The sequence below is a fragment of the Cucumis melo genome, chromosome 8 (assembly GCF_025177605.1).
Source record: "Cucumis melo cultivar AY chromosome 8, USDA_Cmelo_AY_1.0, whole genome shotgun sequence".
Classification (NCBI taxonomy): domain Eukaryota; kingdom Viridiplantae; phylum Streptophyta; class Magnoliopsida; order Cucurbitales; family Cucurbitaceae; genus Cucumis; species Cucumis melo.
The window spans coordinates 33,759,416-33,784,400 of NC_066864.1; the positions used below are offsets into that span (position 1 = coordinate 33,759,416).

General features: G+C 44.6%; 1 long non-coding RNA gene across 3 annotated transcripts in view; it reads right to left on the bottom strand.

Moving 5' to 3' along the window:
* LOC127150582 (uncharacterized) overlaps positions 1-24,985 on the bottom strand; it is a 191,938-nt gene that overhangs the window by 75,477 nt on the left and 91,476 nt on the right. For all 3 annotated transcript variants that reach the window (XR_007822989.1, XR_007822991.1, XR_007822990.1), the window contains one exon: positions 496-679. This is a non-coding gene — a long non-coding RNA (uncharacterized LOC127150582). The remainder of the gene's footprint in view (positions 1-495; positions 680-24,985) is intronic.

A 24,985-nucleotide genomic window follows, 5' to 3' on the forward strand; every position in this document is an offset into this window, starting at 1 on the left:
TTCCTTGCGACTCGGTTTCATAACTATGATTATTAGTCTCCTTAGTCTCGGAATAAAGAACGGATCGGTGCAGGTTATCATTATCAGCAGCCGCCCATGCAGGTTAGACCATAAAGGTTAGACACAGCCGAGGTTAACTCAATTAGTCTCGGAAGAAAGGGAAGTCCCAGGCAGCAGAGGTATGTGATCCCGGTCCGTGGTAGTTTCATTCCTGCTACGTCGGATAAGTCTTATTCAGTATCAGTAGCCTCATCGGGAGCTATACCCGATTTACCGCTACGTGGGTGGAAGCGTCAAAGACAGAGTGAGGGTGCTAAGCGGCGAGCAGAAGCAAGGTAAGAGACTGGACTGAGTCAGAATTCCCTCTTTCGGAATAAAGGTAAGGAAAAGCAGAATCATAGGGGTCAAAAGGACCCTACCTACGGCAGAAGCACGAATCTTGCAACTAATTTTTTCATATGGATTTCATTGAATAATAATCGTCGGGCTCTGAACCTTCCTAACCTCAGTCGAGTACCTTCGCTCCTCTCCTATATTGAAAACTACGAGTACCTTCGCTCTGAACCTATATTGAAAACTACGAGTACCTTCGCTCTGAACCTTCCTAACCTCAGTCGAGTACCTTCGCTCTGAACCTATATTGAAAACTACGAGTACCTTCGCTCTGAACCTTCCTAACCTCAGTCGAGTGGCTTCGCTCTGAACCTATATTTTCAACGTAGAGTACCTTCGCTCCTCTCCTATATCTGAAACTACTTTTGACTTCGCTCCTTCTTTATATTAGAATTCAGGAGTGCAACGAAAGAAATCCATATAAACATAATGCACTCCTTCACAGTCGTTTCGGACTAATTTCTTAATATGGATTTCTCAAAAGGGTTCCGTAGGGTTGTCTTTGACTTGTTGTTTATTTCGTTGTGGATCGGACGCTCCCAATAGGGAATGGGGAATGGGGAATGCTACCCAGCACCTACTTTGATAATATAATAAGGAGAAAGCTTTGATAATATAATCAAATAAGGAGAAAGCCAAAGCCGGACAGTCAAAGCTGCAGGGTTTCCGGCCGGACGGACAGAGAAGACTGACTGACGAACTAGGAAAGACAAAGCCACTCCCTCCGTGGAGCTGAGCCGTAGACCACATCCTTCAAACCCGGAGCCGGTAGATGCTATCGACAACTAGCGAGAGAGAGAGAGGGAGGACAGCCAACAAGGAAAAAAGAGCTGTTACGTCTGATTTTGATCTTCTATTTCCCCTACCTTTTTCTAAAATGAGGTGAGGGTTGGGGTAGAAGGCGAAGCCGGGAGCTGAGAGCTTCGAGAGCGATTCGGGTCTTTCTAGGTCTTTCGCGGAGCTCACCGCTACGTGGGGGCTCTTTCTAGGTTGTACGAAGTTGTACGAACTAGGCTGGTTCTATACTATCTTTCTATTCTTTTTTCGGTATATTAAGGGGCTTCGTATCCCTTACAGAATCACGAATGTTAGCAAGCATGTGTTTTCATGGACATGAAAGGAATCTTAGGCTCAAAGAATTTGAGTTACTCTTTCCCAAGCCGAAAGGGAAGAAAGAGCTACGAGGTTGGTTCGGACAGGCAAGGTCTTTGGCTAGGGAGCGCAAAGCTGCTCACCGCTCCGTGGGGGTTCTTTCTAGGTTGCGCGGATACACAGGGGTAAAGAAGACTCCAAAGTCTGAACCTACTTAAAGGAATGCTCCTTCTCCGTCCTGTCGAGTTTCGTTTTTTAAGTCACTTCAAAACCGTGGGAAAGTGGGGATTTGAGTCGCGAGACCCAGTGGGCTCAGATAGGATCGAAAGAAGAAGAGGCAGCGGCCGGGCTTTCATGGGTCCGGTTCGTAGTTTGAACCCGTCCTTCAATTCCTTTCCAGAGTTCAGGAAGCGGTCGAGTTCACGAGCGAATAGAAGAAAGTCCCCACCAGTCCTTCTTTCAGAGTCAGCGGAATCAGAGGTCAAATCTGTCCCTCTCCTCTACACCTCCAGCAACTTAGTCCCTTTCGGAGTAGATATATGAATAGTCCGTCCTTAGGTATTGGTCACAGACGGGGCACGCACTAGGATAGGGTAGGAAGAGGGACGAAGTGACATCTTCTTTGCTAAAACCATTTGAGCGTCTTTTCACTCGCTCCTCATGTTCACCGGCCTGAAGTTACTACATCTTCGATTGTCCCTACTAGCAAATGGCTGATTTGGCGTTCAAACTTCAATCTCACATGGGGGTCAAACCGCTCCGTGGGTTTTTCCATCTTTCCCTCTTCTCTCCCTGTAGGTCTTTTTTCTTATCTAAAAAGATAGAACTCCGTCTCCTCAATGTAATCTCGCCTCGAAATGGGTAGGAAAGAAAGCATTCGTCCAAAGCAAGCTAGAAAATAGGCTTGATCCCTGTCACCCCTGTCTGTGGGGAAGGAAAGGGTCGAAGTGACCTTAAGGGGTCTGTGGCTGCTGAGTCAGAGTACGAGGGCTAGGGAAGATCCGTGAGTCTGATTGGCACCAGTAATCTTTCTCCACTGTCAAGGGTATGCAAGCCGCTCCCCTGGAAAGGTGCTGCGGCGCCGAACCGGCTCGACAAGGAAGACTGAAAGCGCTATCCCACGAAGCATAGGATTTTGAGTGATGCTGGTATATCGGTATCCTTCCGTAAGAAGGATCAGGCGCGAGGAAGAAAACAAGGTCCTGAGGACTCATTCTCTGATTGATGCATCGGGCTAAGATTCCGATCTCGCAATCAACTAGATAGAAGAAGACACCGCGGGATAATAAAGAAGCTCGTCAAGTTATGGAACCTCTTTTGTGGAGATTGGGAAAGGCAAAGGAGGAAGTCAATATACGCTGCCTGAGAAAGTCTATGGCCAGTGCTTGGGATTGTATGTAGGTCCCTTACAGTTATCCGTTTAGTGGGACTGAAAGTTTTTCTTAAGCAGTGAAGATGAGTCAAGTCAGGTTGGGTTCTTCACCAGTCTTATTCAAAGATTAGTGCCCACGGTTTTGAGTGACTGTATCAACTAAAAAGAAGGATACGAATAGGTAGCTACTCAGATGACGAAGGAGAAGAAAGGTTCACACCCTAAGGAATTATCTGGATCGGGCTTAGGCTAGACTGATAAGGAGAGGTCCTGGACTGAAAGAAATCAATGGTCGTCTTCTCGATCGGGGCAGGTTAGAAGCAAGAAGAGGGATGAAAGGAGGAAAAGTCTAGACTGTTCGGGGCCGCCCTTCCTGCTCTACCTTCTTTAGTAGGAAGAGGAGTGGGAGAAGGCTTTTATAGAATCACTGTTCTCATTTCGTAAGCTAGCACAATTCCATCAATTTTCTTTTCTCTTTTTAGAAAGAAATCCCAATTCATCAGCGGGAAGTACGAAAAGGGCACATCTGGAGTCATACTTAGTAGGAGAGTCAGCTAGATCAGTAGGAAGGAGGCCTACGAGGAAGAACTACTCTTTGACAAGGTAATTATCAGTTTCCTCAGATCAGCGCGTGGGGAGGCTGAATAGAAAGAGATGAGATCCCCGCTTCTTACCGAGGTGAGAAGGCGGGAAGCGAAGCGAAAGTCGTGCATTATCATACTTATTAATATCATATGCTTGACCGTATCGGTCGAAAGGGAATTATCTGTCTTGAGTAAAGAAATAACGAAAGAAGTGGAAAATCTGTCTTCCCCACGTAGCGGTGCGGCCCAGGAAAGGAAGTTAGTAGCTTGACTGGATAGGAGTTGCACAAAGTAGCTCTTCTGATCGGAACTCCCTTGACTGGATAGGAAGAGCATCGGAGCTTCAGTCTTCGAGGCAGAAGCAGAAAGAGAAAGCTTCAAGATCAAAAATACAAGAAAAAAATAAGGATGCCTTGGATCGGCCATAAGTTTGAGTGGAATTCATGATCCTAGGCTTGATATTCCATATTCAGTAGCGGACCATAAGAAGAGATAAGGACTGACTATCCACTTAGGATAGGCGAACCTTTTCCTTGAACTTCTAACTTCCTTGAACTTCAACCTTGAACTTCCTTTGCCTTTTTCTTCCTTGAACTTCAAACCTTGAACTTCTTCCCCTTATATATATGCCTTCCGCGTAGTGCTTTCTTGACTTTCTTTCTGACTGAACTTTCTTTTCTTCATGTTCCCGGTCCCACGGAGCGGTTCCACCATAGCCTTGGACCTATTAATCGTCGGGCTCCTTCACAGTCGCAGCTCTTTCTTTTTTCGCCCACGGTAAAGATCAACTCTGATTGACTCTGCGGTTGTTCTCGTGGTTGAGAAAGTAGCAAAGCTTAGATTGTTCATGAAATGAACGAGAATATCGTTCATTCTCAAAGATTCCCCATTCTCCATCCCTACTTAAAGGTCAAATAAGTACGAAAGAGAAAGCCTAGAGGTCAAAAGTCGAAAAGAAGCATTCCAAACTAACTAAGTTCAGAGGAAAGGAGAGACTGAGAAAGGAAAGCACGAGGCGCTCGTGCCAAGATCAGAGGTTCACGCGCGAGAGTCAGAAAGCAGGGCATTAGATTCAGAGGCGGAGGTAAAGGCTGTGGCTGGCTCTTTCTCAAATTCTTTGAACCCAGCCGGTCCGAAGGACTATGAGCTATTACTTTTTTTTGCAGACGTTAGGAGTCATGAAATGGAATATGAACCTGTCCTTCGGACGGCCTTTCACGGATAAAGAAGTCAGGGACATATCAATCCAAGGAAAATCAGTGATCAGCCCTTCTTTTTGTTTTGCCCCAGATCGCAATTTACGTGGATGAAACCCGAAAGACCTTTCACGCGGAAACTGATGAAAGAGTGAGTTTCGCAAATTCTTTGCTCCTCCGCAGCCTATTTCACTCTTTCCTAACTAACTAAGTCAGACCTTTCGTGAAAGGCCTAGCAGCCCTTCCTCCTATGGCTTTGCTTTCTTCTTGCTGGTTGGTACTTAGAGTTTGCCCCGAGCCAAATTGTATGGTATTGCACACGAGCCCTTTGACTTGATTTACGGATTAGTTAGTCTATTTCATCCCCTTCCATTTCTTGAAAATACTCGTGAAGCTATTCTATGAAAGAATATTGAAAGAAGAGAGAAAGCTTCCACACCACCAACTGCCACTGATTCAAGTTCATTCCACAGGTGCAGGCGTATAGGTAGGCAGCCACTTATGCTACTTCATTCCCATCCACGGGCGGATCTTGATCAACGGATTCCACTGACCCTATTCATTCCTTCATTCAAACTCAGAACTTGAAGATCCACTCATCGCGAAGAAGAATTTGATAAAGGAGAGAGGGCGCGAAGGATTTCAGTTCCGGTAGCGGTTCTTGCCCTCGCTTTAGTTCTTTCCGCAGTTCTTGAAGTTGAAGATCCCATCATCATATTGGGATAGAATCTAGTATTCTTTTTCATTGTTTTTTTTTGTAGTGGCTCGACTTTCTATTAAGTTAGTAGCACGTTCTTTGATCAAAGCGGACGAAAAAGAGAGCATAGCGGACTAAAAAAAAGGCGAAGGTGTCAACGGCTGGCAGAGTATCTTCGGATAACTTGCTGAAAGAAGGTCACTCTCCCTACTACATCGGGACTTTCCATGAACTATATGGGGTATAGAAGGTCTAATATCGACATAACTCGAAGTATCGGAATTGAGAATTCTCAATGATTTTCCCCACGGGGCGGTTTTTCTGCTGGATGGAAATTGATCAATTCTCTCTTTCTTTCATGACTTTTTTCTATAGGCTGGATGCAAACTCTCTTCATCTTACGTTGCGGACGAACTATTAGAATCGGAGTAGGCGCATAAAAGCCAAAAGACAAGAAGAAGAAAGGTGGAATAAAGCCTAGGCGCGAAGCGAAGCGACAACCTACGGCAGATATATCAGAAAAGAGCTTCAACCGATTCGCCGACAAAGAAGAAGAAGGAAAGGGTGCCCTCCTAAAAGAAGACAATTCGGAGCTCCTACTCGTCTGATACCCTGCTCCAAATCGAAAACATTCTCATCTCACTTCTCTAGTTCAAGTACTTGTACTTTTGTGATTTTTGTCCGCTGATGTTATTGTCTGAAATCTAAGATAGATAGAAGATCTCTACAAGTAAGATAGAGCTAATCAAGAGCAGAGTCTGACTCAGCAATAGCCGTGCTCTTCCGGTAGCCCAATCACAATCTCGACTTCTATCGAGAGTAGTTCATTGCCTGTACGCTCTTGCTCATCTTGGATGAGTCTCTCATATCGTTCTGTCCACTGGTTTTCTTCCCCCGGCTTTTCGTCAAAGTCCCTAATTCAGGGGCATCTTGCCCATTCCCTTTCTCTGAAAGAAGAGGGGCCAAGATGCATAGTCGTCTTTCTCGGGGGCCTCCTCTCTTTTTATAAGGAGACTTTTCTCCTTTCTCTGTCTGCTACCCTTTTTGGGCTTTTGTTCCCCCTCGGGGGCCTTCCTCTTTTGTAGGGGTACTACGGGAAACTGAATTCCATTCATTTCCATTTCCCGCAGTTGAGAAATCTGAACGTCCAGATAGGGGTTTTTCTTCCCCTGCCGCTTCCTTATTGGGAACATAAGGATTCGGCCCCTCCTCTCAATCTCGAGGATGGATAGATCCGGTCACTTATGAGGATTTCTACTCCATGTAGAGAATCGTATTTCAGGCAGGGATTCGTCAGAATCCGCTCATAGTCGGCCGAAAATGCAAGCACATAAGGTGTCAACTCAATGAACAAGGGCTTGATCTTTCTCCAAGTCCTCTAAGTTGGAGTAGAACCTTAAGGCCATTACGCGCTTCCCCCAGGGCCTTTCGTCGGTGGTGAAGGTAGATGGAATACGGTTGCCCATCAATGGGAACATTCGCCTTTTTTAGAAAAGTCCGTTCATACTTCCCATCCAACCTGCACTCCTGCCCATCCAGTAGGGTTAGTAGGGCATGAATCTAGCTCCCCAACTTCATCATCGTATTGGTTCTGGTTCTTGTCCTCCATGAACTCATCGAGGACCCAGAGGTCAAATTAAGCTACTCCGTCCTCTCAAATTCTTTGAGCCTTTGTCCCTAGGCTCTTTCTCTTCTTCTTGCCTCAAACCCCCCTTTTTCAATCATTAGAAGCGTCTTTTGTGTACTCGGGGGGCCGTAGACAAAGAGCTGTCTGCTTTTTATGGGCCGCTCGAAGACAAGGTTGGTTGCGATCCAATCCAGCAGGAGGTACTGATCCTGCAATTCCTCTGCAGTGTACTCGTGGGGCCACCCTCTCTCCTCGAGAAAGGTTACCATTAGCTCCAATGGGGACGCCTCCTGCAGCTTCAGGCGCTGTGAATCTTCCCAAAGGTTGATCACAGTATTGTATTTGGTCAAGAGCAGATCCGCTAGCTCGCTTTCACGAGGCAGGAAGTTTTCACAAGCATCTATCTTTCGTCAAATCCTCTTTGTACGCTCGCGCTTGTACACCATGCTAATAAGGGTCCCCTTCCTGTGCTTTGCCACAGCTTCGGCTTCCATGAGTATCTCCTCCAGGGAGAACTTTCCCCAGACATCAGCTTTCTTGTCTTGCTTTATGACATAGACACATAGGCTACCCCAAGCCTTATTCAAGGACACCTTGCATTGTCTTCCCTCCCTGGATTCCCTTATTCTATTTGTTTCTTGCCTTGTTCTTTGATGCATTCTCGTGAAGAATGGCAATATTATCATTTCCTCGTCCTTGTGCCTTTCCTCCGCTCTCACTATAGCAGTGCATCGGACATAATATCTAAGCCCCGACTTTCCATTTCCTCCTTCTTTATGTCCTTTCTTTGACCTCTTCCCGATTGGGACAGAGTGAGAAGAATGAACCTTCTTAGTTGACTCGACGAAGGTCCTAATGCTTTCCCACTAGTGCTAGTATCGGTCATACGCTTAATCTGAAGATTGAAGAAAAAGAAATGAAAATGATAAGAACCACTAACCACTAAGCCAAACTCGGCTCTCAGAGTCCTTAGTTGCACTCCTGTTAAGGAGCTTCGCCTTTATTCATTGATGAAGCTTGAATCTTGGACTCCTTTCGCAACTCCTACGGAGCCTTCTTCTCTTTTCTTTGGTACAGGTGTGCCCCGCAAGGGCACGCTCGGCTCGGTCTCTTTCTGGAGTGGAGAGGGAATACTTCCAGCATCTAGCATCATCGAGTTTCTCTCTCTTTGACAATCAAACTAGATAAGGCCCTCGGCAAGTCCTAGCTCCCCCGAGGAAGTCAACCAAATTCCATATTCTAACCCATCAAAATGGGACTCAATGGGTAGCAATTGTCCTTAACCCAGGAGTAGCAGTCGGTTGAAGTTGAATCAGTACGAGAAGAAAGTCAATGAACAAGGGCTCGACTGAAAGGAGAGGAGTGCCACTTCGGTGTCCAAGCTTGCGGCACCGGTATGCAGCCTTTAGTCTCTCACTTGCCTGAGTTTCTAGTTCAAAGAGAGTTCTACGCCCTCGCGTGCAGCCTTCTCGTCTTCAGCATTTCATAGAAAGATTCAGGGTGCCTCATGCGATAGGCTGGATTCAATTTCGTTGCCAAAAGGCCTTGAACGAAGAGGGATAAAGATGTCTGATTTCGACCAGTCCTCCGGACTCATATAACAATGTGGCCCCACTCCTAGGTTAGGCCTTACGAAAGCATGATATTCAAGACCAAAAGCAAGAGCTCAACCGGAACTAGAAGACGAACTTCTGCTGCGACTCCTGCCACGGTCCCCGACTGGGATACTTGCTTGATGTACCAAAGTCAGAACCCCTGATTTTTTCTAGGCGCTTAGTTCGCTCGATTCGCACTGAAGTGAAAGAATGCCCCTACAACTCCCTCTTTTTTTTATGCGTCCTACCAGAGGACAGATTCTGCGCTTGATCTTTGCACGTCGACAACTTATCGCACAGAAGTTGGAGTTTGGCTCCTGGATAGCGGGTTAGTGGATAAACAAGGGTTCGGACGACGGGTAGATATGATTTTCTGGGTAGAAGAGCTGGTGTCTCGCACCTAGCATTTCAGGAAAGAGAGCGTGCTGGGCGGACTTCCTGGGAGGAGCTTTTACCCGACCCCCTCATACCTTTCTTTGAGCCCTCCTTCCTCCGGGGGGATAGAATCAAGACTAAAGATGTACCGAACCCTCGTTAAGGCGCTTAGCTCGATTCGCACATTCATTCCTCCATATCCTTAATGAGGTCTACCCTACTACTTCTCTCTTCCCTTGATCTGAGCCCGCGGAGTGGGCTTATTGCACGCCCACGTAGCGGTATTTGCCGAATTCAATATCTTAATCAAATGAAAAGAGATAAAAGAAGGATGAGAATGAATCACCGAAATTGATATGATTTTCAAAAAGATTCAAATTACTATGCCCTTCTTATTCCTTATAACTGCAAAATCAACCCCTATTTCGAGGTCGACTATCTTATTCTAATACTAGATTTTTGAGTGCAAGCAAAAAGAAAGGCTTCATCCTTTTTTTTTATGATGAGGAAATCCTATTATCAATCTGACTATGCCAAGCGAAGCGAAAGGCGGGCAAATTTCTAGAAGTTGAGATCATAAGATCAAGATAAAGAGAAGAGAGACTTTTCATTCTCATTCTTCGCATCATAGAAAATCTGATCCTTCTCTTTTCTTAACCCATTATCTTAATATGGGATTTTGACTTTTAGGTCTTCTCTTGGCTCCTTCTTCTTATTTTATTAGAAGTCTGAACCCCTCCGTTAGGAGTATTAAGACCGCTCCGAAGGAGTCATTCAATTCCACTCAAATAACTCGACTGAATCAATGAACAAGGTCTCGACTGAAAGGAGAGAAAAGAAAGATTAGATTTTGTTGAGAGCGCTAGGTCAAAACCTTGCTAATTGTGCATTTTACCGCCTCAATGAACAAGGTCTCGACTGAGAAATTAAAGACGTTCGGACCAAAGAATTTGCTCAATTCCCCGTTAAGTCAGAGGTCTCGGGACCAAGAGCGAAGGAAGTCTTCTTGGGTCCTTTCATCCGCTGAGGGTGAAAGCCATTTTTGAAGAAGTAAGATGAAATAAGGATGAAATAGCGGGAACCAGAATAGGACAGACCAAGACGAGGTATGAAAGATAGGGGACGTGGAAAGGCCAATGGAGAGGTTCAACTCCTCCCGTCACTGAAAAGGCTTGATTCTCTTATGATCAATCTCAGTCCTAGTACGATCACGAGAAGATTAGTTCAGTTCACTAATAGACCAATTCGACTCATGAAGAGGAAGACTAATCAGTCGATCTTCTTCCAGTCCCAGTGCCAACACATGCATCGGCGGAAATACCATCAGAATCGGAACCGAGAGAAGACCGGCGAGTGGCGGGGGCTGTATTGGTATGATAAGTTGAGGACTGAAGCAACTCCACGGGTTCGGAGATGGGAGCTTCTCCTACTTTATCTCAATAGAAGAAAGATGCCATGGTTCAACCTGTCACCTGGACCTCTCCGCTAGGAGCAAAGAATTTGCGAAAAACCACTAACCCCTCCGTTAGGAGTATTAAGACCTTCGGACTGATCGATGTTCTTGGCTGGAGTCTTCCTTTACCTTTTCTTTTCAACTCAAAATCTCAGAGTCCCTCAAATTCTTTGCCTTTATTCGAAAATTCTTTGCGCCTATAGTCAGATTCAAGCTTAGTTGAGTTCAGTTACGCCAAGTAATTGCATATAGAGAAGTGAAGTAGCCGTTGAAGCAATAGAAATCTCATAAGAGAATAAAGTAGTCTAGAGCAGAGAAAAGAAAAGGTAAAGGAAGACTAATTAAGCTACGGAGGACGGTCAAAGCCCTCAATCAAAAAGAAAGTCAAGCTAATATTAAATAAGGGTCCGTCCGAAGGTTATGAAATAACGAGAAAAAAAACAAAGAAATTCATGAATTGAGAATGAAACCTATGAATTTTTGTAATCAACGACCTTGTAATCCTTAGCGAAAATGAACAAAAAGCTAGGTTTTGGGTATGGCTGGCAGCAACTTTTCATTCAAAATCTTGAATTTTTTCTCTATTATCGTTAAATATCAAGATGAGAAAAAGGACCATTTTGCAAGAAAAAAGACGGGAAAACGCAATGAAAGAATCAAGCCTATCAAAGAAATGAACATTGTTTGATTATAGTTTGACTTTGTGGTCCGGATAAAGAGAGGTTCAAAGAATTTTCAAGTCAAATGCCTGATTTTGAACTCAATTATCGTGAAATATCAAGATGAGAAAAAGTCCTATAAAAAAGGTCAAAAAAGCTTGGTCCTTCGGACGGGAAAAGGCAATGAAAGAAGAAAGCCTATCAAAGAAATTCACAGACTTTGATGAGAGTTCGACTTTGTGGTCCGGAGAAAGAGAGGAGAAAGAAAGTCTTTAGTTTCAGGCTGTCCGCTCCGGGGTAGCTATCTTTCCAAGCAGATTCAGTCGCAAGGCTCCTAATAAGGGAGAAAGTCCTTCTTTCAAGGCTCAAAGAATTTGAGAAATGCTACTTCTTCATTGAGGACCCCTTTTAGTGTGGAATTTCATGAGTCCTCCGGACAGGTTCATATTCCATTTCATGACTCCTTCGGAGGTCTCGACTGAATCAATGAATAAAGGCTAAAAAAGAAGCGAAAACCTACTAAACCCACTAAATTCAAGGTTTGAATTTCAAGCCACGTAGCGAATAAAAAGGCAAAGGTTTTCAGACTACGACTGAGGACGGACGGAAGTAGCTCGACCATAGGAAGAGGGAGCGGGATAATCAAGAAGAAAGCTCCTTCGTAGTATCCACTGAAAGTAGAAAATCAATGAGGCCTCCGCTCAAATTCTTTGAGCCTACATATTCCCACTTAGCGGTCGGACCTCTTTGATCCACTAAAGAAAAGATGGAACTCAAACTTCTGTCCGACTATCCACTTTAGGTCCAAGAAATTAGATGGAATAAATCAGTCCAAGGCGGAGTAGGAGTTGAGAAGAATGATCGAAGGAGTTCTATAGGGGGGAAAAGGCAATGTTTTCGCAGATTCAAAGGAGAGGCTTTGCGAGACACATGAAATGAGAAGGATCATCTTTCTGTCAGTCTTCTTTCTCATTCTTTTTGTTGTTTCATGAGAGTACTCAAAGCATCATCATTCAGACATCTTTCTGTCAGTCTTCTGTCTTTCTCTTTCCCGCTCCGTCTTCCGCTTCTCTTTATCTTTCATTCTCTCTTTCTCTGTCTGCTCTTCCCGTCCTACGGCATCAAAATCGAATATGATCCTTCCACTACCTTGTTCATTGATGTCTTTGATTTCGGCTTTCATGAGGGCTTATAGTTTAATTGGTTGAAACGTACCGCTCATAACGGTGATATTGTAGGTTCGAGCCCTACTAAGCCTACGACCCCTTATCTGAACCCTATTTGTGACGCTTCTTCCCCGCCACCCTGCAGATCTCAATGAGGCGAGGTGGAACCACACAGGCTGCCCTTTGGTCACGCCTCCTACGCTTACCACTCACCTACGCTCTTGCAGCATGCCCCGGCAAGACTATCATAATAATACGCGAAGCAGCTGAGCGGCTCGACCAAAGAGGAATTTGCGATAGGGAAGGCGTGGTTGAGACTGAGAGAGAAAGTCGATGCGAAGGTTCAGATCTTCTCTCTTCGCGAGACGGCCCATGAATCTCGAGATAAGAGCGTGGGGCTTGAAGACCCTACCGCATTCCGGCCCCGGGGCCTGAAATTGTCTTTTCTCCTCTTTCACCAGTGAGTGGTGAGTTTCCTTTTTCTTTAGGTACCTCTTGGATTCTGAGTTTGTTCCAACAGCTGCCACACGTGAGATCCTGATCGTCTTCCTCCCAGTCTTCTTGCCCGCTGGGGGAAGGAAAGTTCAGTGGCTTTTCCTTCCAGGACCGGAGAAGGTCAAACTCTGGGCGGGCTGCCGGGTTTCGCCTACGCTACGGTTTCAGAAGATTGAACCTTTTTTGTTCAACCGAAGTCAAGGAGTTCCAGAGCAGGAGGTTATTCAATATTCAATATCGGGACCGCCTCGTCTATGTACTCTAAGCCTCTCTTGAAGATGCGCGCGCGATATGAGAAAAAAAAAGAGTGGGAGGAAGCAAGCAATGAAAAGCCAGGGTAGAGCCTCGGAGCCGGCCCAAGCGAAGATCGGCACTCGATGAGGAGCTGCCCGCAAAAGGGAAAGCCGTGGAGACGGCAGACTCGGCAGTCAGGCACACCGTGAGGCTGACTATACAGCAGACCGGGAGGTTACAATTCCAGTTTTCCTCTTTCAATTTCCGGGAGTGAATGTAGGAAGTTCAGACGGTGGATCAGGTGTGAAGATGAAAGCAAAGACGTCTTGGGGATCGGAAATAGCGTAGCATTGTGGCCATCACAGTTCAAGCTACGTATGGCTGGCGCACAACCTACTGACTTCTTAGCCAAAAAAGAAGAAAGTCAAAGCAAAGGCTAACTTTAGCGTCTCGTATATTCTCTACTTGACTATGAAAGAAGAAGGAAGAAAAAAAGAATGGAGTTTCTCATTTTAGTGGAATTCTCAAATTCTTTGAGCCTACATATTCCCACTTAGCGGTCGGACCTCTTTTATCGGAAAAGATGGAACTCAATGAAACTCATCTGGAGTAGCTTAATTAGGCTGGTTCGCATCCTCATCCTCTAGTAAGTATAGGTATAGAGATTCAGGCTAGAGAGACTATCTTGTCTTAATCAAAATCGAAAAGATAGGGTGAGACTGGGATTGAGGCTGAAACCTCAACAGACCAAGAGCGGAAATAGCAGCAGCCCTTGTCTTTCTATCGATTCTGGTTAAGAGCCCTAACTTTTCCAGATGCTTTAGCCAAGCTTACATCTCAGACTTTTCCATCTTTTTTGGGATCTATTTCTTTTCGCAAATTCTTTGGTCCTCCCTAGCTTAATTAGGTCCGGAGGACTCTCAGAAACTACTATTGAAAAAGGAAGTCGGGTAAGTAAAGGAAGTGAGAAGTTCAAGGAAAAGTTTGAGTACTTTTCAAGTCATAAGAGGATATAAGAAGAAAGAAGGAGAAAAGAAGAAAGCCGTCAGTCCTCCGGACTTCTACTACGTCCAAGGTTAAGAAACTTTAAGGAAGGATCAATGAAATATGATTGATGCTTTTTTTCACATTTTCAAACCTTTATCCTTTATCAACTCAAATTCTTTGAGCCTGCTTTCCTCTTTCAAACCTACTAAAAAGATTCAAGCCTATTTTCCTTTTTCTTCTTCTTTCATTATAAGGAGCAAAGAATTTGCGAAGGAGTCAGAAATCCATATGAACCTGTCCTCCGGCGCGAAGCGAAAGGACTGTTCAGGAGCGAAGGAGCGAAGGTACTCGTAGTTTCAGATATAGGAGAGGACCGAGACTTTGTTTGGAGGTTCGAAGAAAGTCGACTGATAAGGTTCGAAGAAAGTCGACTGATAAGGAGTCAATGAACAAGGGCCCTTTCTTTTTTGAAATAACTCCACTGAAAATTCCCACGGGGCGGTTCGAAGAAAGTCGACTGATAAGGAGTCAATGATGATAATCAGGCTTGAATCAGGCGAAACTCCTTACCGAATTTATGAGAGCCCTTGATTTTGATATTGATATGGATTTCTTTCGTTGCACTCCTTCTAAGTCCTTTCGCTTTCTTTATGAAATTCCTTGTGAATTGACTCCTTATCAGTCGACTTTCTTCGCCCCGTGGGAGTCGAGTTCTTCCCTGAACCTCCGGACGACTCCATACAAAAATCAAGACTCATTGAATAAAGAGAAAGCGAAACTCCTTCCTTATTCCTTATTAGGATTAGGAGTGGAACTCAGTCAATTCCACACTAAAAGGGTCCGGACTAGCTTAATTAGAACTCCTACGGAGCCTCTTTCTCCGTCTTTTCTTTTAGCCCTACTGGGACATCAAATCAAACTTGGCAAGTTTGTCTTGCTTTGCTCTTTTTCTAGTTTTGCTCTTGCTTGAATCTCCTTCTCTTGAACCACCCTTCTCGGTCTCATTGAGCTTTCCCTTCTTTGATGCTACTTACCTGAATAAAGAAAGCCTATGGCATAGTCTGAGGCATCCGTGTGTACTTCAAAATGGCTTAGTCTAATCTGGCAACTGCAATACTCCGTCATCATGCCTCCTTCTTGTCCTCAAAAGCTCTTGGACACTTTTCCGAGAAGTGGGAAATGCCATGATCGGTCCGTACGTCCTTCTTGAGTTTAGGAGATGAAAGAGTTGAGCAGACCTCTGAGAGTAACTTACCATGAATCTTCGGTAATAGTTCACGAGCCCTAAAAAGGATCTTAGCTCACTCACCTTGGTAGGTGCTTGCCACTCCTCGATGGCTCTGATGCTCATCCAATGCCCTAGGAAGAGGATCTCCCCTCCGTCTTTACATAGAGGTTCTTCTTCCTTAATACCGCCTCAATGAACAAGGGGTCGTGGGTGGTCGTTTAACGAATAGCTATAGCCCAAAAAGTATATCACCAGTCGTCTAGGGTGGAATAGCTCATTGTGGAGGGTGCAGAACGTGGCAGGGGCATTGGTGAGTCCAAAAGGCATAACCAAAGAAAATGCCCCTTTATTAGGTTGCTTGCTTGCTTGTCACACAGGTCTGGCTCGTCTCCTTCCGCGATACGCACTTGGTAGTTGCCCGACCGTAGATCCAACTTCTCGAAGTATCTCGCCTTTATTTCATTGATTAGGGCTCGACTGAAAGGAGAGGGCAAAGTGGATACTTGTTCTTGATGGTTAGCTTACCTTGTTGAGCGCCCGATAATCAATGCACAAGGCTACCGTCTGGAATAAAGAAAAGAAAGAGGGGCTCCGGGTTTGGCTCCAGGCTTCCACTCGATCTTGTGGTAGACTGCCCTTTTAGGCTAGGGGGCACTTGGCAACTCACTCGTGGGGCATGATACCAAAAAATGACTCAAGTACTTGCTGCACTTCCTGAGAATTCGTCTTGGTATTGGATTCGCTCTTCTCTTAGCATGAAATGAATTAGATTCTATTTGTCTGATTTCTTCTTAAGAGAACCCCCCACCCGAACCATTCTTAAGACCACCAAGCCCTCTCGAATGAGTTCGACTATAGAAGCTTTCAACGTACACCCGGGGACAAATCTTTCACTCACTGAGAAGTGAAAACCTGTGACTAGATCGTCCTGAAGACGGATGCGACGGGAAGAAGTGGCATTTGGAAGTGTTGCTGACTTCACATTTAGGTTTCGGCATAACAAAGCTTGCACTGTCTTTTCGCACTTAGGCGCATAGCGCGCCATTGGTAATGATTCGACTACGGTGCCACAAATTCGCAAACTGATCCTAAGTAATCGTTGTTGTTCATTGGATTCCTCCGGAACTACTTCGTTAGGATTGGGAAATTGCTGCGATTCTTCCTGAATAGCCTGGATTCTCCCGTCGAAAGTCGCTTTGAAAGTCTTACCTAAATTCTTCCGACTTAATATAAGAAAGCCTATAAAAGAACTCGCTACTATCATTTCTTCATTATAGATTGAGATCTTCTTCGAACTTAATGCACAAATAGATAGAATAGCAGCAAATAGCATCTTTCTAGCCTGCATATTCGTGGAACTCCATCTCATTTATCAAGCTTTTCTCGAGATTTCAGCAACTGAACGGGAAGTGGTTTAGGAAAGGACTTGAGAATCGGATGCGCTCGCCCAGCGAGAAAGGCCCTGACCCTGCCAACCAAGTCCAAATCAAAAAGAAAGAAGAGAAAGAACTTGGAGTTGGCGCCTACATAACTGCTTGCTTGCTTACCAAGCCATCCTGCAGCTTCGCGGAGATCCCGCCTAGTGGGAAACTAAGAAGTTGATATGAAGAAGGAATCAATGAATAGAGGAGCTCTAAAGAGAGAATGAAACTGAAAGAGCACTTATGAGTCTTGAAGTTCCCTTTCTTCCTCTTTCTCTCCAACACGGTCTATTGCATAACCTCCAGATCTTCTTCTTTACTTATTATGAGAAAAACGACTCACTATCAAAATGAAAGACGATCGATTATCTACCCAAGAAGATAGAGAGTCCCACATACGAGAAAAGGTCACAAATAGAGTTAAACCAAGTAAGATTGCAAAGGCATAATGATAGTAGGGTCGGGATATCCCCGCCCTCCGAACCGGACGTGAAGGTCTCCCCTCATCCGGCTCTCTGCAGGGGAATCTCCACTCACTGCTTCCCCTAATATCCTCCCTTTACCACATCATGGGGGTTTACAGGAGATCCCAGAGGCTCGCTCGGAAAGGCTGCTATACCATACCTTTTGACTCAACTCGACTGACGTAGTCACTAGACTCACTATAGTAGTCCGTCCGGCTGCTCTTGCTGAAATCATTACTATTCATTCTCCCGTGCTCTAGCAATTGCGCTCCCTAGACCACTACCATGTAGTTAGGTAGGGACAATCAATCCGTAGTGACGGGAATCTAGGAATGAATGGGGATCCCTATCAATATCAAAATGAAGAAGAAGATGAAAGGGAAATCTTCTTTGAACCTTTCTCTCACCTAAAAGATCTAGTGGCAATTATAATATAAGGAGCAAAGAATTTGCGGAGTAGCTTCATTCCATATTCACCTGTCCGGAGTAAGGAAGAACTCGACTCCCACGGGGCGGTTCGAAGAAACTCGACTGAAAGGAGAGAAAAAGAAAGTCACTAGAATGAAACTAAAGCGGACGGGTCCAGGTGACTGGTCTGATACGGCTTAGTAAAGCAATACGAGACGATGGAATGCAATGGGATGGATGGTAGAGGGCTGCCTGCGCCCAAAAGCGATGATTCACTTGTCCCCTTGTCTATAGGGACCTCGTGGCATACAACCGAAACGACTCCCACTAGATAGCCGCCCCTTTCTCTCTTTTTACAGCCTCGTGGACGGACGAAAGAAGGGAAGTTACAGAACGGGGCTGTTCAGGCTCGCGAAGTAGACAGCAAACAAGAGCTTTTCAGCCCCCTAACCTTGTGAATATTATTATAGCGCTAGGCTAGCGCGCCCCTCTCTTTCTTAGTATGCGGTCTCGCTCCTTCTAACCTCTCAACTAAGAAGTTGATATGAAGAACTTTCAAGAAAAGAGCTGCTAAGAAGGAAGGCTTTCTTCCAAATAGTAGGTTCTAGTAAAAGAAAGCCTATCTTTCTCTTTCTGCCTCTTTTCAGTCTCGATATTCTAACTATCTCTAAAGGGGCGTAAGCACTGAACTTGATAGGGGATGGGATTCATTCACTTGCATTACTGCTAGCACTACAAAAAGCTCCGGTCTGAACGCCCTGACTACTGCTGTGCAGCCTTTCCTCGGGTTCGTAGAGTCGGGTTTCCCGTTTACCCACAACGGAGGAGCCGCCCCCACCAGGCAGGCGGCCACGGGTCATAACGCACTCTTCGCACAACAAATCCACTTTGAAGTTGACTTATTCGCTCGGCCAATCGTCGGAATGTGTACGAGATACCATAGGGGCCCAATATCTCAATAGCACCTTTGTCTAAAGCTGAGAATGAGACTGAATATCCGAAACGCAGGAAGGATCTGACTAGAAAGTCATTCAAAACTTGATCGAAGAACCAGCGTTTATTGAAGAAGCTATAGAGTCGATTACAAAAAGTACTAGTTTGAAAGGCTCGTTGGAATTGATCCGCTACGGGATTGACATTATACGCAAGAGAAGCACCTGAAGTACTAAACAGAATAGGTATTAGTTTGGTAATGGTTGGAGCAGCAAACTCGGATTCGGCAAGAATCTCATTTTTGGGTAGTACGAAGGGGGAATTGGCCCAAAAATTGGATAGGGGTCAAGACGCAGTCGGGCTAGGCGGCTGACTCAAGTGCCCCCCGAACCGCGCGAAATGGTCGCCTATTACACGGCTCACTAACTCTGCCTGGGGTGGGGGTACCTATTATTCGTCGGCGGTCCGGCGCACCCCTACTTAAAGGATGCTGCTTAATTAGGAAGGAAATTCTTTCTTCATCGTGAGAGTTCCCTTTCGTTAAGTGCATCGAGCCAGGAGTGGACATCATCATCATCTGCAGACAAATCCAGATCCTCTTTCTAGCTTAGATTGGAATAGTAGGCTTTCCGGAAAATGAAAGGAAACCCGCTTGATCGATATGAAAAAGATGCGCTCAAACTCCTACACCCACCCCCCCCTCGCCAAGTGAGAGAGTTTAGTCAGAATTTGCTCTATCTCCTGAAACATAGGCTTTCCTTTTTAGATATTATGATCCTAGAACCTACTTACTAAACCTAAAATCAGAATGAAGCTACTCCGGACGAGCGTCGGACGTAGTAGAAGGATAGGCGAACCTGACTGAACTTTTTCTTTCTTCCTTCTCAAATTGCAATGAATAAAGTCAAAGACTTTGCGAAGGAGTCAGAAATCCATATGAACCTGAAAGGTGCGAAGGTACTCGTAGTTTCAGATATAGGAGAGGCGGAAAGAATTTGCGAGAAGAAGTTCTTGAATTTCAAGGAATCAAAAACAAGATAATAAGAAGAATCAGAGTTCCCGGTCCGTGGTAGTTTAATTAGTACTGCTCCTACGTACTAGTAAGGTGAGCTCTTTTCTCTCTTCCCGCTCCGTTTTCCTTTCATGGAGATAATAGAAAACCTTTCAGTTACTAGTAGGTTCCCACTCCTTTTGATAGGCTTTCTTCCTTCAGTCTTGTTTGAAGGCCTAGCTGACTTTAAGTAGGTTGGGGTTCGGAAAGAGAACTCTTTTCAAGATAGACTGAGCAAGAACTATCGAGAAATTGAGTGATGAACTTCTTTCATTTCATCAATCGAATTTATGAGTTTGATTTGGATTCTATCTTTCTTCTTTTCATTCACAATTGGGATGAGATAGTGCAAATCTAGTTCAATTGTTCTATGAATTTCCCTTGTCATTGACTTCCTAATGGATCACAAACTACATCTTTTCATAAAAGAGAAATGCAAAGAATGAATGAACAATTCGACATAAGACTGTAAGTTGAATTCGAAACATCTTTCATTCGATCTCTTTCAGCCTAAAATCAGTACGAAAGCCCATCAAAAGGAGCAAAGAATTTGCGAAAAGAGGAAAGCCTGAATTCGGTAACATCTGAACCCACGGAGCGGTACGATACCAACGGGATCGGTCTGAATATGGCAGAAAAATGAGGGTTCGGGTCGAAGCCTCAGTCATCAGTCTTCTTCCATCCATTAGTACGATCACTTCAATAAGTGCAGGAGAAGTTGCTAGAAGAATTCGAAGTTGGTCTCTCTTTCATAGGTGCAGTTAGTCAGGATCGGGGGAATAGGAATGAGATCTGGAGTCGTAGCTCTCGGTTCTTTCAGGAAGTAGCCTCATCCGTTGAGAGATTTCGACATGACCGAATGGAATGGAATCAGTCCCAGTTAGGGTAGAGGAGGAGGAAGCTGCAGGGAAGTAGCTAGACAACCTCAAAGAAGAATCAGCCTCAATCTCCATCATCAGAAGTCATCCGTAGAGCTCATCTCTCTCCCCTATCGGAATCAGTCTCAGTTGCGGATCGGGTATGAAATGCTTGACTTTTTCAAGGTGCAAAGAATCAGACTCGAGGCAGAATCTCCTCAAATTCTTTGTTCTTTTTTTCGCAAGCAAATTCTTTGCTCAAAAGGAGTGCATTATGAAATCACTCTCCAAATAGAGGTTCGAAGAAAGTCGACTAAGAAGGAGTCAATTCAGAAGGGCGTAGCTTATGTAAAGGTTCGACGAAGGAGCCTGAATGAATAAAGACTCATTGATAAAGGCGCAAAGAATTTGCGACTCCAAAAACAAAGGTCCAGATCTTATTCAATAACTCGACTGATAAGGATCAAAGAATTATCTCAGCTCATTGAATAAGGACTTATCCCTTATTATGTTTATGTTAAGGAGTGCAAGGAAAGAAATCCATATTAACCTAGGCAAGGAGCAAAGAATTTGCGAAGGACTTGTTTATATCCATATTCACTTTTCTTGGACCTTGAATTTCAAAGGTCCAGGTGACTGATCCACTAAATAGTATAGTAATCCTTCCCTTTCTTCTTGGACCATAAATCAGAGATAAGACCTTGTTCATTGATTGCGCTTGCACGAGTATTCGCTTCGATCATTCTTCTAGTTCCATCTTTGACTTAGCCCTTATCAATGGAAAATTCTTTGCTCCTAACTAGGTGCTCGTAGTTTCAGATATAGGAGAGGGGCAAAGAATTTGCGAAAAACCACTAAAATCAGTCGTCGAGCTCTTGTCCAATTCGCATGTCTTAAGCAAATGCTAACCTTGTTTTCTAAGTAGCAAAAAGTTTATGGAAACCCAGCCCGGAGAAGGAGTATTTGATTCCATTCCTTTGCAGACGTAGTCTCTTTTCTTATGTCAGAGAAGAAATTGTCAGAGAAAGAGAAAAGAGCTTTATCAACTTCTCAGAGAGAAAAGAAAGGTGCGAAGGAAATTTTGGCTGAATGAATAAAGGCGAGATCTAAGAGAAAGATCATCAGAGAAGAAATTCTTGACTTATTTGATTTTATACCTTTTCTTCTTCAACTTCTTTATTGAATATCAGAGCTTGATAAAGGACTTTCATCTTTCTATAATATAGATATATTTCTTTCTTTCAAAATACTTGAGCGCTTTTTCTCTTTTATCAATCCTATTACTGACTATGCTTTTCTCTTCTCATTACGAGAAAGAAGATATAATAAGGGCTTGATCAAGCACTTTCATGAAGTTCATTACTACTTCATTCTTTCGCCGGGGCGGTTCTCAGCTAATAATAAATAGTAGTTGTAGAAGTCGATAAGAAGGTGCGAAGGGTCAAAGAATGATCGAGGAGTCGAAAGAAGAAGAGATTGCTACTTATTAGATTATGAGAAAGAAAGGGAAGAGCTTTATCAACTTGTAAGAAAGATCAGTCAATGAACAAGGGCTTGAATTACCATTTCTATTAGATCTTCTTCATTCAGATCGCACTTTCGCCTTTTCGCTCTCTCTTCATTCTTTTTTCTCTTTTCAAAGACTATCAAAAATCAGAGTAAGAGAGCGCAGGGGCGTCTTCTCTTCTTAGCTGCTGGCAGTGGAAAGCTATTCTATAAGAATGAATATCTACTGTGCAATCCTGCTTTCAGTGGGTTGTAGCGCCTCAGCTCTGAATTGGCTCGGTTAGCCGCATGAACCTCGGGTGGAAAGGGGGCGCGGGGGAGGTTAGTAGGATCAGTGGCTTCTACTCATTATTAGAATCAAAGATCTCGTTCAAAGCCTTAGGAAATACGATCTCGTCATCGATTTCAGACTAAATACTCTCTTTCTCAACTTCTACCCCGGGGTCGCCTATATGGCCTATTTCATGGTCACTTCGCACCTCTCCCTCGTCAGTCAAGCCTGCGTCATCAGGTAAAGGGATCTCTGTCGGATTGAAAGAATTCCCCACGCTTTTCTAAGAAGATAAGATCTCTTTCACTCTACGCTTGATTTTGACTTCAAAAAGAAAGTCTTAAGGATTTCCAAAAAAGATAGAATCTTTGATCCTTCATTCTTGTCCGAACTGAATCTCTCTCTCTGCTTCACACCCCTACTTTGACTCTGAAATTACAAACTTTCGGCTTCAACGGAGGAAACCTACTGGAACGAAATCCGGTCTTCTGCCGGAATGAGATTGAAGAGCCATTACCTTTCTAACCAGGTCTTCCTTTACTTCACTTAGATACCCGGGGAAAAGAAAGAACGAAGAGAAGGGCGCTCCATATCCCCACGTGCCCAAGGCTGATCTGATGCGAGGGCTCCTGCAACTTAGGCTACTTTACCTTGCATAAAGGGCAGAAAAGAGAATTGGTCCCGAAAGGGCGACTTCTTTAGCGGTTTTTAGTCGTCCATCCCAATAATACGAGAATGAAATCAATGAAATCAAAACTCTGCTTCTGCAGCTTCAACCTCCTCTGCTACTGAATTCCCCGATCCAGGCTGATCCACAACCGCTACGATTTTGATGATTTCAAAGACTATTCTCTCCTTTCAGTCGAGCCCTTGTTCATTGAGGCGGTGGAAGAATTCCTTATGTTGAGGAAGAGTGAAGAGCTCTGAGGTATGCTGCAGCTTTCCCTAGGAGTTCTGCTTTCTAGCATCGAGTACTCTTTCATCAGTCTCAGTTTCCGCGGAATGATAATCAGGATCACTTTCGAAGAAGCCAGATCCGTTGAATGAGAAAAGAATGAGATTTGAGGTTGGAGAAGTTTCATGAGAAGAAGAGGAAGCAAGGAGAGTGGCGAAGGTCAGAGAAAGCGAAAGCGCGAATGAATTCGAGATTGATCAAGTAGAATGTTCAGTTTCATTCTCTTTTTCCTCTTTTCTCTTGTTCCATCCAGAATCCTTGGGACCATAGGGCTCGGAAGAAAAGGGGGAAGAGAGGAGGTGCAGTTAAGTAGTTATCAATCTCATCGCTTATCTGATTACAGAACCGGGACCAGGCCCACAATGAGTAGGAATTCGTCTAGGGTCGTCCACCTTTTTCTATGGGGCGCCTGAGCCTCTTGCTTGCATGAGAGATTTGTCCACTTCCTCTATCAATGAAAGGTCGACTCAATTTCATCCAGCCTCGTATTGGAATCTTTCTTCTTTAGTTAATGAATTTTTTGAATATACTCAAAAAAGAATATAAGCAAGGTCAAAAGACCTCTACCTCGTACGAGCGAGCCCTCTCCCTCCTCTGGTCGAGCCTGTCTCCTCTACATCGGTCGCAACCTGACTAGGGAAGGACTGGCTGATGACTCTTCCCCTACTCGCTTCGATTGATTCCCGCCGAGACAGCGGATCCCTATAAACCAAGGTTTGCCTCCCCACTCCACGGTCCTCGTCCGAGATCTTTTCAATCCGCGGACGGAGAATGAATCTACCTTTACTGAGATATGTTCCGGATTGAGAGTCTTTAGCACAAGGCTATTTCCCTCGGTTTCGGTCGGGTATGATACTTGAATTCAGCCTTGAATGAGCGTCAGCCTAGCCTTTCACGGGCGAAGCAATGAGGAAATACGACAGCCTTGACTTTCTATTGGCCTGACTCAAGAGATCGCATGAAAGTACCATCAACGGATTTCTCAACCGACAGGTGGTTCAAAGAATTTTCAAAGCCAGAAAGTCTGAAAGAAGGCGGAAAGGGATGCCACAACCTCGGGTGGTCTGGAAGTCTGATCCCTTTTTATGACTCCCCCTTTTAGTCGAATAGAAAATAGTGGGATTACAAGCCCCAGCATAGAAATCTGACGACCTCATAGATTTGCAGTGCATAGGAGGGATCCCACGGAGCGGTAATAGTTTGAAGGCCAAGCCAACTCGAAGTATCCTATGAGATGAGGAGAGCTTCTGCGGTTTTTCATAGAGAAGCTGAACCGACTTGAATCTGAACTACCGAGCCATATCATATACCCTTTTTTCTGTAGTGAAAGGAAGGAAGCCCGAAAGCTTCTTCTCTTGAATATGCTACATCGCTCACTGAACTCCAAAACCCTGACGGTGACTCCTTAGCACGTAACCCTTTTTATGCGGAAAAGGCAAGGTTCAAGATTCAAAATAGAATAGTATACCCGGTCACTAATTAAGCTACCACGGACCGGTGATGAGGCCTAGTTGTGAGATGCTTAATAAAGCCTTTATGAATGATGCGCTCAAGCACCCATGGGCTCCCGGCCTGACTCTCAAAGCCTTCGGCACCCTCTACTTTATTCATTTCTCGTAGGTAGAAGGGAAGGAATTTGTCCGATGCTGTAGAAACCGGGGATTCTAGTCGGCATTCCAAATTTCTGAAATTGAAGATCGAAATTAGGATGTTTCCGAGAAAAAAGAGTTGATTAGTTGAGATGTAGTTCGACCTGAATCGGAAGTTGAATGAGGAAGCAAGAGCGTCGATCCGGGGCTAGTTTCTTTTTTCGGAGAGATTGACTCTCTTGAGTCAGTTGCCTCAGTCAGAGTTGGGTTAGGGCGCGGGTTAGGCTGGGCTTTCCCGAGAGAACAGGTCTTGACTTAGGGTCGAAGAGACCGTAGCGTGCATTACCTATGGCAATCTGGTCAGCTTTGTTACCGAC